The sequence below is a fragment of the Pinus tabuliformis genome, chromosome X (genome assembly GCF_031772625.1).
Source record: "Pinus tabuliformis cultivar Carrire ecotype Pingquan chromosome X, CPIR1, whole genome shotgun sequence".
Taxonomy (NCBI): domain Eukaryota; kingdom Viridiplantae; phylum Streptophyta; class Pinopsida; order Pinales; family Pinaceae; genus Pinus; species Pinus tabuliformis.
This window is the reverse complement of record NC_142308.1, coordinates 947,986,269-947,997,332: the sequence shown is the minus strand read 5'-3', so window position 1 is coordinate 947,997,332 and position 11,064 is coordinate 947,986,269. Positions and strand designations below refer to the sequence as shown.

The window sequence follows — 11,064 nt, the reverse complement described above, 5'->3', positions numbered from 1 at the left end:
TATAATGGGACTACTTCGCAAAATACACATAACATCCCTTTTCGCTTATCGCATGCAACATTGGCGCGCAGTGCGTACCATGAGGCACCGGACCCAATGACATTATAAACCACAATTTATATATTTTGGGTCCGGAGCCCGTCGCATATCGCAATCGGTGGTGTCCATGGCATAAACATAAAGCGTAGTTCAATATGGTAGACCCGCCGGAGCTATTAATCTCAGCACATATGTATTTCGAGTATGCCTCCCCAATAACTTATCACAATCGGCGGAACCTGGGAATCATATATAAACTACAATGCGATATGGCGGACCCGCCGTGTTATTAAATATGACATATATATATATATATATATATATATATATATATTGGGTCCAACCTAATCGCATATCGCAATTGGTGAAGCCCTAGGTCTGCGCATATTGTGATATGCGATATGGTGGACCCACCGATCCTATTAAACATAATATATATATATATATATATATATATATATATATATATATAATCAGGTCCGCCCCCCACCCTGTCGCAAATCGCTATAGGCGGAGTCTAGCGCTCATGCATAAGGTGCGACACCATATGCCGGACCCACCGATAACTATCAATGCGGGTGCATAAATTTTCAAGTCCGGCCCTATTGTCGGCTGCGGGTTTTCACGTATATCCCTGTGTATTCGATAAAATGTTGTGGTCGCGATTTTTAATGGAAAATCCCATATGGCGGACCCGATAGGTTATAGGCTCCAGTCTATAATCTTTCAAGTTCGAATTTCAGATCCGGTTATGTGTTATGCCATGATTTTCAATGTAAATTGGATTCGCACTCGCGGGACTTAATCAATGCATAAATTAAAAACTAAGGGTTGACTCTTTCACATTTGATGTTATAAACGTTTAATGAAGGCAAGATTCGTGTTTTGTAAGCATGTTTGCCATATTTCTCACAATCATAGCTGATATGAATTATTTCTGTAGGCAAATTCGAGTAGACCCAGTGACGGATAAATGGAAGCTATATCAAGATGACACTTCTACACCACCGATGTCAATATTGCAAAAACACACTCTGCAAAAGGGAATGTGGACCGCCATAGTGCATAGTGAAGGAACTCTTTGTGTTCAGCAGAAGCAATAATGACAACGTTGATCCATCAAGATGTCATTAATTCCAAACACACATTCAATCATGCCAGATGTGGGATGACAAGTGCAATGTTTTTAGTTTCCTTTAGGAAATAATAAGGGATAACGTTTGCTTTATACAAGTGTGAAGAGATGACACACAATCATCCTCTTATAATCAACATCTATTCATTTTCCCAGGAAATGAAGTGATCTAGTGACAGGAAACGCCTTCTACGTGTTAGCGGTGACACTGATGGCTCTACATCTGTGTATTCGGATCGGTATATTGAAAAGAACAGGGGAAGACGAAGGGTCATGGCCTGAGGCATAAATATTACTTCCAGATAGGAGAGAAGGGATTTTTGTCTGAAGAAAACAACTTTGATTTATTATGAATAAAAGAGATTGTTTGGTTCAATGAGGAGACTTTTGTTTCAGAGTTAAGATCCTTTGCTTTCTGTGTTTTGAGAAAGGGCGTTGTTGCTGGCATAAATACAAATGTGTTTTGTTTTTGTGCATATTGACAACGATACAACTTATAATTAGCCTTGGTTGTTTGAATGTAATTCTTCATCATAGTCAATTCATAAGTAGTCCCTGATTTGAAACTATGTTAGACATCAGTTGCAAGCTTTACTTCCATAAAAAGGAATGTGTATTCCTGTATGAATGATTGGATTGCAATTAAGAATTGATGCAACCTTGTTCTTATGTGAACCAATAATTGATTCACTTAGGCTTGGAATTTATATATGATGTTTAACCTCTCTTTTGTTATGCTCCTGCAGGATAGATTAGGATAGTTAGGATTAGACTAGAGTAGCTAGAAGTAGTGTAGATAGGATTTGATACTTAGAGGTTAACTGTTTTTATTTTGTTGATTTAATTGAAGTCTTCCTCCCAGAAGAAATCTTTCAACACATTTAACAGTTTACAGGGTCCTTTAAAACTCGTTAGAGCTAGCCATCCCAAATGAAAACAGATCTAATTGGGGTCTGTGATTGGGTTAGTTCTCCTTGTTGATATAGCGAAAATTCGCCATGTCAACACTCAGAAAGAAGGCCAAAACAGACACAACGTCCAACACCCCCAGCACCTCCACTGGTAAATCCTGTGGGTGCAAGTCCACCTCCAGGATCATTGATGAAGCTACTATGGTTTATGACGCAAGCTTGACCTCAGTTTGTCAGCTCATCGCTAAATGTGATTCAAGCAGAGTTAAATGAGAAAGAAAAACTTCTGGACCTTGACTTGGATGAATGGCAGACCCTGATGCATGACTCGGGGCATTCTCGGGGTCGTACTTCTCAGCATAAGCAGATTTTTCACTTGTATTGGTTGTTAAAGAACCTCCTGGTTAAAGCCCTGGAACACATTCCTTCAGGCTCGACCACGACTGCTCAGGCTTTCCCAGACTATAGTCAAGATTTTCAGCAAATCAAATTTTAGTTACAACAACAAAACGACCACCTCAGTGGCATTAAAAGACATATTCCATGCATTTTGCAATCTGAACTTGCCTAGTCAAGTGCAAAGGATCCGGCTGCAATTGACTCAGTAGATGACGATTATTCTGGCATATCACCTCTGTTTAACTTATTAGTATATGCAATAGTTTTTATCTTTTCAATTCTTTCAGTATGTTTATAGATATCTAGATGCTAGGCAGTTTAAGGACAATCATATAATTTTAGCATGGATGGATAGACTTATTTTTATTTATTTTTGGATGGCTTATCATGCCGTTAGGTGGCCAACAAACTTGGTTTCCCTCAGGGCATGTTGAGGCCACCTAACCATTTAACACATGGATGTAACCTGCCTGTTTTTTGAATGATAATGAAAAGAAAGGTCCTACCAAGCTTACCAAAAAAAATTGTAAAACTATTTTATATAAATTAAAATTTTAATGTAGTTTAAAGATGGTAGCTCAATTGACACTTCCATCAACTAACTCCTCCCACGTGGCATGAATGAAACCACTTTGACAAACATTCAATGCAAATCAATTATCTTTAAGACGATTCATAATTTCAATTTATTAAAACGATGGAAAACAAGGGGTTGACATTTGTGACTTGAAAGTATTTAGATATGTGAAGTAATGAGAGGGGTCAAAAATCCCAACCACAAATCTGCTACTGAATTTAATTAGGATGATTGGATCCTAATTTAATATTAAAGACTCTAACTCTGCATAACTTCTGGTTAAGTGGGGGAACAATGGTTTGGGACACCGAAGCATATGAATTTACGAAGCAATGAGATGAAAATGAGAGGGATAAAAACACCAATGCCAAATTGACGGACTTTAATGGGATGAATTTAAATGGATTTACTTTTGAATTGAGATTGGTTTCTTTTTCTTATCAAATGGGAAGAAGTGTCAAAGAAAAAAAAAATGTGCTAGTTCCTTTACTATTTGCTTTCATTTTGTAACATTGTGCCCATGATGTTATTTTGTGCAGGGATATTATAACTGAGCATGTTGATATTGTGTTTGCAAATAGTAACGAAGCAAGGGCTTTATGTGGTTTTAGTTCAAGCAAAAGTCTTTAGCTGCTGAGCTAGCCAAAATCTTTTCACATTCTTTGTTTTCCAATAACTAGATTATAGATATGTTTACAGATATTCAATCAAATCGGAGGTCAAGTATTTGAAGAGGGAAAAGTGAAACAATTGAAGCTTCCTACATTTCACGAAAGAAGATTTTTGAAGGATGACATTTCTAAATTATACTCAATTTTCATCTTAAGATTGTTGGTTGTGGTAGGTTGTAGTTGTTGGATAAAACATGTGTATCTCGCCAAATAAATACTTTATTGCAAGAAAGGATTAACATGTCATACATGCTCTCTGAAAATTATGATAGCGAGTTTTAATGAATCAATCTTTATTAGCATCACAAGAAGCATGAAATAATTTGGAATGGAGGAGAGTTGCGTGCGTTAATCAAATTTAATTAAAAAAATATTTTTTTTATTTACTTTATTGTCCAAACTTTATTCGTATAGATTCATATTTAAACAATAACCAAAGCCTAGTCAATGAAAGTATCTAAAAATATGATCGCTATACAACTTAAATAATAATTATAAATTATGTTAATCAGTTAATATTCTAATAATAATAATAAATGGTAAAGGTTGGTTAAAAAAATTTTGAAGAATAATATTTAAATAAATTTTATATTTATTATAGTGTAAAACTTAAATTCTATGATGAAAATTAGAATATGAAAAAAAAAGAGGAAAAAAGAATAAAAGGGTACACTATTTTACAAAAAATAAAAGAATTTATAACATCAGCAAACAACAGCTTTATTTTAAATTAAAATGTATAAACATTAAGATAAACATAAATATAGTTTTTATAGCTTTCGATTGGGGTGTGGGTAATAGTTAGTTTTAATTAAAACTGTGAAACAAAATAAACCTGGCATGTAATGTATGACTTTTTATCTTCAAAGGTTGACCTTACTACCTTCGAAAATGTAGAGCATATAGCATACATGTCTACAAATGAGTTTCTTATACAACTTTTTCAAATTAACAAACCTATCGGCCTCTCTTTGCAACTTTTGGGACAATTGTTATTTCTTACTACCAAAGGAGATTCTTGGTGTTGTCTAACAAGGCCACAAATTCACATGGACAACAATTTGTTTTCAGTGGTGGAAATAGATTCAGTACCATTAAAAATCTACAGAAGACTCAAATGTGACAGCTGTGACCTAAGTTTTCCAAAATTTCTGCCAAATTTTTTCAAAAGCATGTCCAAATTTCTATTGTTTTCCGAATAAAATTAGAAAATTCTTTACACAGTACTGCAACTCCAGCCCAGCAACTCTGGATTCTATGTGAGATATCATTTTCTGAGAACACAACTTTTCACGTATTTCGTTAAGTGTCACGCAACTTCCATGTGTTTGTTGCGTCATCATTGCTTTCATGTCTTTGGACGGCACAACTTTTCAATTACAAAACTGTGGGTTCCAACTTGGATCGAAGGGTTTGGTCTTTTGTTCAAATGTCATCTTCAAAGATCACAAATAAGATGCTTCACGTTTCCTAATGTCAAATCTTTCTCCGTATCCTCCTCGCATCTTCAACTTTAGTTTTGCCCACAATGCTTGTACTTTGTTTAGCAAGTTTAATGAATATTTTTATTATTATAAGGATCATGGATATGTTATGACTTATATGGTGTACAAATTAGATATCACAAATAATGTGTAGTTTTATGAGAGGAAAGGAGAGGAGCTTTTGCGGTAATAAAAATTATTTCACAATACCATTAGGTAAGTGTATCTCATTATTGTTTCACTAAGTTGGAAGTAGAAATTGAACAAACACACATATTCATATCACAATCAATTCACTAGGAGGGTCACTACCATTATGGATATCCTTACCATCACAAGGATCATGGAATGTTATGACTTATATGTTGTAGCAAACAGGGCCTTATGACAACCAATGTGGTATAGTACAAAGTAGGAGGGAGGGCGAAGAAGAGATTTTATAGTCATAAAAGCTACTATAAGATGCCACAAGATATGAGTATCTAGTGGTTGTTTCATAGAGCTCGAGGGGAAAGTTGAGCAAGCACATATATTCACATTGCAACCAATCAACCATCTTGTTAGTAAGAGAGTCACTTCTTCTATGGACATCCACATTAATGTAAGGTTCAAAGTATGTTGTGACATATACACTATGGCAAATCATAACTCACAACCATTGTGTTATGGCATATAAAAGGCAAGAGGATTTAAGGACAAGAGATGAGATTTTAAAGTTGTAGAAACTCTTAAAAGATGACAAACACGTTGTATCCAATAATTTATTACCATACTTATTATTCTCTTATACATGCCCATACAACACATCCATTATAAGTGAGAAAACTCTGAAATTAACCAATAATGATTTATCACCCAATTCTTTCAACAAGTGATGTGGCTATTGAAATTTAAGGAAATGAAGTGAAGCACTTGAAACATCTTACACATTCATATTAATCTTAACATGGATCTAAGCTATGATCCCTATGACTCAACAATTTTATTTTGAAGGTGGCAAAAATTATCATAACTTAGTGGTCAATCGACAATGAGGATAGCCATCATTCACTATTATTTGTGAATGTGGACCACTTCTTTATTGTTATTTAAGGGAAACCATGCCACCTAAAATAACTTATTGGTAATTTGTAAGAGGGTAAACTTCCAATATTGCTAGATGTCTCTAAGTCTTGGGTCATTAACCTATTTCCTTGCATCCGAGAAAGACAAGATCTTTGTTAATAAAAAACAATTTTAAGTCTTACTCCACGACCAAAAAACAACTTCAACCTAGCCAATATTGCATATGATCATCACTACAACTATCTCTAATGAAGTCATATGATTTTTAGTAATATCTAGTTTTAATCCAATACATCAACCCAAATAATACCCCAAAAACTTGCCCCTTAAAAATCTAATAACCTATTAATACTATGATATACAACAATTTTTTAGTTGCATCGTTTAAAAATATTTTCCATAAATCTCATCATGAAACTCTACTTAAAAAATCCACCATTTACACGATTTTTCCTTCTCCCTAGGTTAAATTCTTGAAGAATGATAGAATTTTCTACATTTTCCTTGGACGTTTGATATGGGTCCTCAAATTGTCCCATTTCCGATGAGTTTTTTTTTTTTTTTTTTCTTCTTCAGTAAATCCCATTTCCATATGTAAATCGAAGATCTAAGTTGTCTCAAAATTGACCACGACAAGTTTTATGGTCAAAGCTCCCTCAAATAGATGGAACTCATAGTTCCAATATGTAAAGCGAAGATCTAAATTGTCTTAAAATTGATCATCACCAAAATACCTCTAATAAACCATATGTTTTTTAATAATTAGTTACTAACACCATAAAAATTTAATACTCCATTAATATAATAATATACATTAAATTTTTAGTTAAATTATTTAAAAATATTTTTATTAATAATAATAATATACTTAAAAAAACTCCACATTTTCACCATTTTTCTTTCTCATTATTTTAACTTCTTAAAATAGAATTCTCTGCATTTTCTTTAAACATTCGATATGAGTCCTCAAATTATTCTATTTCCAATTCAATTTGTTTTTCCAATGAATCCATTTCCACATGTAAATCTAAAATTTGGGTTGTCTGAGAATTAACCAAAACTCATGAAGGCCAAGTTTTATGGACCAAGCTTCCTCACATAGATAGAACTAGTACTCATCATTCAAACAGGTAAGTCAAAGATTTAGGTTGTTTTAAAATAAACCAAAACTCTCAATAGAAATTATAATTCCTTAAGTTAACTCGTACTCATAATTCCAACATGTAAGTTAAAAATTTAGGTTTGAAGAGAAGTTTCAAAAACAAAGCTTTGTCAGATAATTAAAAATTATAATTCTCTAAGTTAATTCTTACTTATACTTCCAACCTGTAAGTCAAAGATTTAAATACTTCCAACCTGTAAGTCAAAGATTTAGGTTGTTTTAAAATAGACCAAAACTCTTTGAGGACAAATTTCATGAACAAAGCTCGGTCACATAAATGGAAATTATAATTCCTAAGTTTCATAAACAAAGCTCTGCTACATAATTGGAACTTATAATTCCCACTTGTAAATAAAAGATTGGGTTGTCTTAATATGGACCAAATAGCCTAAGTTGAAATCGACCCAAGTTCCCTCACATAAATAGAACTCATAATTCCAAATATATTTATTTAAAAAAAATAAAATTTAACTCTCTCTGAGTGTTTCCAAACTTTTTCTTTTTTCAATTTTAACTTACTTCATTCACTCTTTATATAATTTTTTTACATTTTTCTTAAATTCAAATTTATAATTATAATAAATATTACTTAGATAATAAGTCATTTTATTTCATGGGCTTGGAGTATGTCTTAAAACTGTTTCTGTTGGGCGGCTTAAGAGTTTGTTTTTTTCGGATGTAAGGAAACTGTTAACGACCCAAATTGGTAGTGGTGAAAGCTGACCCTCTTACAAACGACCAACAAATTATTCAAATAAAGTGGTAAGTTATTCCAAATTATTCAAATAAGATAGTAAGTTATTCCAAATGACATGATTTTTGTTAATTAAAAATGATAAATGAGCGTGCATTGCTATGAATAAAAAAAAATCACCCCACTTCAAAAAAATAATAATGAATATCACTTGCATAATCCCACCTCAAAAAAATAATAATAAATATCGCTTGCATAATAAGTGGCCCAGAAAACTATTGAGAACAAAGAGTCCATTCCAAAGTCTAGAAGGTGGGAATGTAAGGGTATGGGAAATAGAGCAAAGTGCGTGGGGGGTATCTACAAAGGCGTTGGGCACATGCTCATCCAACAAAGATACACCTGGATACTGTCCGTATTATCATCTTTGCATCCACATTAAATTGATTCTTCAACGACCAAATCATTTATCTTAGCGTTTTTGAAATTATTAGGCTACTGAAAAAATTGGAGCCTCCTTGGATATCGATGGGCAGGGTCCAAACCTAAGGGCTTTTACAGATGGATCCAGGCGCAAAGAGCACTGAAATGTGGGTTATGGAACGCGTTCGCTGAGTCGAGTTGGCTGTGTCGTGTTATTGCCCTATTTTATTGAAGCCCGAGGAATGGAATTGTAGCTGAAGCAAAGAAGGCTCTCTCAATCTGTATTCTTCTCTGTTAACTCAATCTTTATTCTCCTCTGTTAACTCTTCTGTGTGAGAAATTTGTGGTGTGTAATCCATGGCGGAAAAAGCGTTCCCATCGAACAGACCGGGCGTCCAGAACTTGAATGGCGCATACACGAAGGGCCAGATGTACAGTGCCGCCCTTCCCGCCTTCCGCCCGACGCCCCCTAAAGAACGCAGAAACCGTTGCTGCCTCTGCTTCGTCGGCCTCATCGCGTTCATCCTCGCCATACTTTTGCTTGCGGGCATCACAGGGTTTGTTTTATGGGTTATCTACAGGCCGCATCAGCCCAATTTTACAGTCACCTCAGTGCAGATCCCCAAGTTCAATGTCACCAAAGATTCCTATCTCAGGTACCAATTCGTCCTGCAAATGGACGCTGGAAATCCCAACAAGGTGACCTTTTATTACGATACATTTTCTGTAAAAGTTTCAACAGATAACCTAGCTCTGTTCCTGGTTTCTTCCACGGGACAAAGAACACCACGGTCCTGAAAGCCGATCTGAAGAGTGAAAACCTGGCCCTTGACAACTGAAATCGGCACAGTCAAAGGGGAAAATCACGCTCGATGTGGATTTGCAGACTCGCGTGAGAGTGAAGATGGGGAAATGGAATTCTCATAAAGTCAGAGCAGACATCAACTGCAATGGAGTCTCTGCTGTGATTTCTGGTACTAAAAAATCCTCTGCCAGTGCTATCTCTGATTCCAAATGTAATATTAAGCTAAAGTTTAAGGTCTTCAAATGGTACTTATGAAATTCAAATGTGATGAAATTGGAATTTTTTTTAGAGGAAAGAAGCTATGGCAGGTCTACTGTAGAATTATTTGACCTTGACAAGAATAAATTTGTTGGGGGAAGGGGGTTAGAATTTAACAGTAGTGTTATATAGCGATGGATCTGTCTGAGATCTGATCTGGCTTTTGGCTTTCAACAGAGAGAAGCAGCATTAGAGATGCTGAATTTGGGATTATTTGTATTCTTACTGAGCACTTGTTTGTTAACCGTGTGATGTGGGAAAAGCTGTTATTGTCTAAAACAGTGCTCCACTGCTGTGGTTAAGAGGTCTCTGGTTCTGTAGAAAGCAAACTCCAATAATTTGGAAGAAATATGACATATCTGTAGATCTCACTACTCTCTCAATATCAAGTCTCCCTGCAATAAAATCTGATCATCAATTATGTGAGATTCCTTTCACGGACAACACCAATGAAAAACAGAACTTCAGCTTTCTTAATGAAAAGATGAAGGGAAGTTACAATCAATTGCAATCTTAAAGAAAGTATCTGAATTCATGTGTTAGTTTAGAGTCAGAACTAAGCAATTGGCAATTTGATTAGTTTAGAGTCAGAACTAAGCAATTGGCAATTCTTCAAATTAAAAAATGTAAGCTGCTATTCTGATAAAGTATCTGAATTCATTTGTTAGTTTAGAGTCAGAACTAAGCAATTGGCAATTCTTCAAATTAAAAAATGTAAGCTGCCATTCTGATCAGTGTATTTCACTTGCTAGCAAGTATTAAAATATATCATATTAATAAAAAAATTTAATTTTAAACATGGCAGATTAGGTAAGTTGCGGTTAACTGATTTTGAAAGGGAATTATGGTGAGAGAGATTGAAATATTTCATCTTTGTGTAAGAGAATTATAGTGAGAGAGATTGAAGTTCACTGATTTTGAAAGGGAATTATAGCGAGAGAGATTGAAATATTTTTATCTGTGTGTGAGAGAATTATAGGGAGAGACATTGAGATATCTCAAATATATTTTTTGATTTGATTTGATAAGGTATTGAATGAGCTTAACCGTTAAGAGCAAGAATAAAGGCAAAATATACTTGTTTTTATAGATTCAACAACAAAATCTATTATTCATGTGTATATGGTAATCTTTTTAATTATTATTCATGTGTATATGGTAATTTTTTTAATTATAAATAATAATTAGATTTTAAATAGTAATTAATCATTTATTTATGAGTTGAATTTAGTCGTTAATAATACATATTTCAGATTTAAATCTAAAAAATAAAATATATAAGACTTCAGCAATCATCCACTTAATCATACTCACATAAAAATAAATCTCTTGTCCCAACCAGCATCTCCTAACCACACACGACAACCTTTCATTAAAAAAACTACCATCATGCCCCAATTTGGAAATAAAGATATAACAATTGCAATTACAATTTAGAAAT

General features: G+C 34.1%; 1 pseudogene; it reads left to right on the top strand.

Annotated features, from left to right (window-relative positions):
- The first annotated feature begins 8,470 nt into the window (after positions 1 to 8,470).
- LOC149142830 (NDR1/HIN1-like protein 6) lies at positions 8,471 to 10,049 on the top strand (annotated as a pseudogene).
- Positions 10,050 to 11,064: the final 1,015 nt, after the last annotated feature.